The 5,713-nt window shown below is 40.1% G+C and overlaps 1 non-coding gene across 1 annotated transcript; it reads right to left on the bottom strand.

Moving 5' to 3' along the window:
• Positions 1 to 4,173: 4,173 nt before the first annotated feature.
• LOC132489635 (U6 spliceosomal RNA) lies at positions 4,174 to 4,280 on the bottom strand. Its single transcript, XR_009532029.1, has one exon. It is a non-coding gene; the product is annotated as a U6 spliceosomal RNA (small nuclear RNA).
• Positions 4,281 to 5,713: the final 1,433 nt, after the last annotated feature.

Raw genomic sequence — 5,713 nt, 5'->3', positions numbered from 1 at the left:
CGACGTGCTTTGGAGCACATTTTTTTTAAATTGTAAGTTAGTTAAATGCTTCTGCAAAAATTAGAAATGCTTTCTGAGGAAGACGATTCTCTCCCTGCATCATGAGTCACTCAGTTCTGCCTGAATTATTAGGAAATGCAGGCCAAAGCCTTGCTCAAAAGTTTTTGTCAATTGTTACCCAGTAAGTGTGGTTCCTCCCTTTATTTCTCAAGTCTTCTGGATCATCTGATCTTATCTGATTGTGGAGCATGAGTTTTCTTGTTTTAACCTCAACTAGTTCTGCAATCCAACTCAAAGTAGTAGACTTGGAAAATGAGACTTTTAGCTGGGGAGAACCAAGGGCTGCCCTTGGGAGGTCAGATGCCCCAGTGCAGTTTTCTCAACCTCTTGATGCTGTTTGCAGTTGGCTGTGAAAGGATGGCTTTGGAATTGGCCTGGGGGGTCAGTGAGAGCTAGACCAATCCTTCCTGAGAAGGGCTGCTCAGCCAGACTTGTGGGGGAGGACAGCCCCCAGACCGTGGGCTTAGAGACCGACCCTGCCATGTGCTATCTAGGCTGATTCACTTAACCTCCCTGAGCCTCTGATTCTTCATCTGAAAAACAGTGTGTTTTGAAAATTAAATTATGCAGTATCTGATAAATCAGCACACATGAAAGATGTTCTCTGAGATCACTAGCCCGATGAAAACTCCCAGGCCCACTGAAACGGATCTGACTCTCTTCTGAGAATGCAAAAATGATCCTTTATAATTCAGTCCTTAAGGCATTAGTATAAATGAACTTGTAGGTTTGCTTAAACATCTCTGGAAAAAAGAGGGCAATCTATGAATGAGAAGCTTCAATTACAGCACTCTATCCCTAAGTGTGGTATGTTCATGGTTCATGAGAAAGTTTTCAGTGGTGCAATTTTATATGCTGAATTTAATGACATTTGGTTTTCCTTGGACTCATCTTTATAGTTGTCTTCTGGTGCGGAATGAATGGAAACATTTAGCCTGGCACACAGTAGGTCCTCAGTAGGTGGAGGTACTGTTATTACTGCTCTTTTCTCTAATCAACACTGCTCCTTGTGGGAGCGTTGCCACATCAAAAGCACTAGAGTTCTGCACTGGCAACTGGGGAATCCATGCCATTGGGTTGTAGGAGGGAGGGGAAGACTACAGGCAATCAGGCACTCAATCCATCACTTGTTTCCACCAATTTCCTAAGAGCTGTGAAAAATAAGACCAATCACCTTCTCTTGAAAAAGTATATGTGGTGAAGTAATAAATTCTGGATTGCATGATGGGAGACCCAAGGTGGAGATGGATTTCCCATGCAGTAGCCCAGGCAAGCTGGTAGGATTCCTGTCTTTGGCTGTCCTAGGGGGATCTGTGAGGTCTCTAAGGTCCATTGCTGAGTCTTCAGAGCTTACCTGTATGTCCCAAACAGCCTCAGCCCCCTCCATCATGCTTTCTTATACTGTGTCATGTTAGTATGATTATCAATTGCTTTCACATTATCAACAGGTTCACAGCCTCTTGATGGATGATGTAATCTCACCATGCACTGTACATTTTCAGCACAGAATGATGCTGTTCTCTTTTATCTTCTGTATCCAGCAGGGGATGACTCAGTCAGAAAGAAATTTCACTTTACACATCGTTAGACTACGCTTTGGGCTTTCCCCAACAGAGGAGAACAATGGAATCTTGGCTCCCAAGCTTTGTCATTCACCTGCATATTTCCCTATAAAATGGGGCTGGGCCCTGTGAAATGGGTGGGCTGGTGTTGTAACAGTTGTAGGACCAGCTTCTCGGCTGTGAGTCTACATAGTGCCTGGTAGTTAGAGGAAGGGAACCTGATTTAAATAACTAGTGCAGCAAACTTTAATTCTAATTATTCTTCTCTGGCGGCAAATTCTGAAATCCAGAAGCACCCTGTGCATGTACTTTTTTTTTTGACAAATGTAAGAGCTTGCATTTATGTAAAAAAGAGTGGATGATATCTCCCCTCTCTTTTTATATTTATATTTCAAAATTTATATTCTGATATACAACAATGTATATTGGGGGAAGTAAGGTCAAGATTCTTTATTATATTTTAGGAAGAACTTCTAAGATGACTGAACTTTCTTCAGTCTTTCTTTTTTTTTTTTTTTTTGCGGTATGCGGGCCTCTCACTGTTGTGGCCTCCCCCGTTGCGGAGCACAGGCTCCGGACGCGCAGGCTCAGCGGCCATGGCTCACGGGCCCAGCCGCTCCGCGGCATATGGGATCCTCCCAGACCGGGGCACGAACCCGTATCCCCTGCATCGGCAGGCGGACTCTCAACCACTTGCGCCACCAGGGAGGCCCTCTTCAGTCTTTCTTAATGAGGGGTCAGCAATCTTTTTCAAGGGAGGGTCTATTTTTTTAAGATGTCTGTTGACTAGAGAGAGAGCCATACAGGAGGAAATAGGGGGGAAAGGGATACATTAAGTGCTTTCTGGCTGCTGGGCAGACCCAGTTGCTGTACCATGCTGGCTTATGGAGGAGTCTGAAGCCAAAGTTTCAAGCCTTCATCTGTGGTACAGCTGCTTAAGAATGAGGACTAAAATTTTGTATGTGACCAATTTCTTCTCTCAAGACTGTCTGATTTTCATTTTGCCTCTAATAGTTCTACTGAAAGAAAATCCCTTAAATATCTTAACTGAAACAATGCTTATTGGAAGGGAAATCCTTCCTGGGTCAGCAAAGTTGGAGTCCTGATTGTGGAGGTTTTGTGGGCTCTCAGGAACTCCCCAGCCCATTCCTCTCTGCTTCCTTCACAGCTACCTCTGTCTGAGCCCAGCCCTGGAGGGTAGCTGGGACAAGGTACTCAGCTCTGGGGGTGAGGTCACATGTCAGTCTAGAACCCTTGACCCCAGAGACCTCTGTCATTTCTTTCTCTGGGTGAGTTTCTGAGTTTCTGCAGAGCTAGAAGACTGCCATTTGTAATGACCCTGAGGGCTATATCGGTCTCCTATATAAGAATGTTATGAAGCAATGAAGGACTTTGGAGTCAGCTGCTGGCTGCTATTGAGACAACAGGAAAAGTCAGTACATGGCCTCTATCATTGAAAGCTTGAGTTTGGTATCACATGTGATGGGGAGAGAAAAGAAAACCATCAGTGGAACAGAGTATCTTTATCATTTTAACTTTTAATAAGGCCTCTGCAGTACTTACAATATCAGATGGACTTTTCATCATCACAAACATTTAGTATGGCAGATTGCAACCTCTAAGGGTGTGAGTGTCTGTCTGTGTGTGTGTGTGTGTGTGTGTTAAACATTGTCCTGATTTCCCACGCTTTTGTTTCATGAGTAATTTCCTGTTAAACATTTATGATGGGGAAAACAGTTTTTCAGAAAGTTAAACATAGAATTACCATATTACCCAGCAATTCACTATTTGGAAATAACCAGAAGAATTGAAAGCAAGGTTTTGAACTGTTGTTTGTACACCCTCGAAAAGGTATTGTACACAGTAATGCTACTATTATTCATAGTAACATTATTCACAATAGCCGAAAGGTGGAAACAACCCAAATGCACATCAACAGATGAATAGATAAACAAAATGTGTTTATCTACAAAGGAATATTGAGCCACAAAGTGGAATGAAGTACTGATACATGCTACAAAAGAATGAACCTGAAAAACATTATGATAGGTGAAAGATTTTAGACATAAAGGGTCACATATTATATGATTCCATTTATATGAAGTATCAAGAATAGGAAAATCTATAGAGACAGGAAGTATATTAATAATTGCCAGAGGCTGGGTAAAGGGAGAAATGGGGAATGACTCCTTTTTTTAAGTCTATAAATATCAGAGATTTACTATTTTTTTACATATATATATAAATTCTTTTTTATATTCTTTTCCATTATGGTTTATCTTAGGATAGTGAATAGAGTTCCCTGTGCTATACAGTAGGACCTTGTTGTTTATCAATCCTATATGTAATAGTTTGCATTTACTAACCCCAACCTCCCACTCCATCCCTCCCCCATCCCCCTCCCCCTTGGCAACCACAAGTCTGTTCTCTATGTCTGTGACTCTGTTTCCTTTTCATAGATAGGTTCATTTATGTCATACTTTAGATTCCAAATATAAGTGATATCATATGGTATTTGTCTTTCTATTTCTGACTTACTTCACTTAGTATGATAATAAAAATATGTTTTGCAAATTTGCATGTCACCCTTGCACAGGGGTCATGCTAATCTTCTCTGTGTAGTTCCAATTTTAGTATAAGTGCTGCTGAAGTAAGCATGGGAATGACTACTTAATGCGCATAGGGTTTCCCTTTGGGAAACAAATGTTTTGAAACTAGATAGAGGTCATTTTTGCACAACATTGGGAGTATCCTAAATGCCACTGAATTGTATACTTTAAAATAGTTAATTTTATGTTATCTGAATTTGACCTCAGTTTAAAAAATCGATGGTGGGATTTCAAGAATCCAAGAGCAAAGCTTTAAAAACAGGTGAGAAGAATACATTTCTTAAATGCTATACACGCACATAGAGACACATACAGATGTAGATACAGAAGTCCCAATACGGGGACTGTTATATATTGGCCAGGTATGATGGTTAATTTTATGTGTCAACTTGATTGGGCCAGGGGATGCTCAGATATTTGGTTAAACATTAATCTGGGTATTTCTGTGAAAGTGTTTCCCATGAAATGAATGTTTAAATCAGTAGATTACTTAAAGCAGATTTCCTCCCTGATGTGGGTGGGCCTCAACCAATCAGTCGAAGGTCTGAATAGAGCAAAAAGGCTGATTGTCCTGAGTAAGAGACAATTTCTTCTGCCTGACTGCATTCAAGCTGGGACCTTGACCTTCACTTGCTCTCAGACTAGAAATACTTAATCTACTCTCCTGAGTCACCATCTTGCTGACTCACTCTATAGATCTTGGGACTTCTCAGTCTCCATAAATGCATGAGCCAATTCCATATAATACATCTCTTTATATTTGTATCTCTATCTATCTATCTACCTATAATTTACCTTCTTATCTATCTCTCCTATTGGTTCTCTGGAACCAATACAGAGAACCCTAATATACCAATTTACCAAGTTTCTGACACAATTATTCCTCTTTTCATTTTCTTTCTGAGCTTTCTTTCTGTTAACCTTTTAATCCTTTCTATATAATGCCCTATTGTCTACATGACTTTACTTCAAGTAGTCTCACACTTAATGGTAAACAAAATTGCTTATCCAACCTGAGATTAAAATTTTATCAGAAAATAAAGCTAAAAACTCCACTGTTATTTTGACCGAAAGTTAATTTTAGCAAGTGTGAAAATGTCACCAAATTATGTTTCTGTGTCCTTTTCTTCATAAGAGAAAAGGTGTTGTTTAGTTGTATCTTTTCTGATATGCTAGCTTTATAACGAAATGTCCAGGTTCCCCTCCAATCACACTGCCCATTGGTATGTTATGAAACAGTTTATGACTCTCATTAACTTTGATGGTTATAATTAAATGAAGTTGTGGAATAATCCAGGGCCAGCCCTCTGGAGTGTTCCTAATTCAGTTTCCATAGACATTCACGAGATGATGAGTGTAGCTAAGCCAGAGTCCATGATACTGTGATTTAAATATCTATTGTCTGAAAATAAAAATCTTTCCCTAAAGAAAAAATAAAAGGCCAGACATCGATAAAATTCAATATGGAGAGAGCATTGTGTA

Source organism: Mesoplodon densirostris, chromosome 4, assembly GCF_025265405.1.
Source record: "Mesoplodon densirostris isolate mMesDen1 chromosome 4, mMesDen1 primary haplotype, whole genome shotgun sequence".
Classification (NCBI taxonomy): Eukaryota; Metazoa; Chordata; class Mammalia; order Artiodactyla; family Ziphiidae; genus Mesoplodon; species Mesoplodon densirostris.
This window is presented reverse-complemented; position numbering and strand designations above follow the sequence as displayed.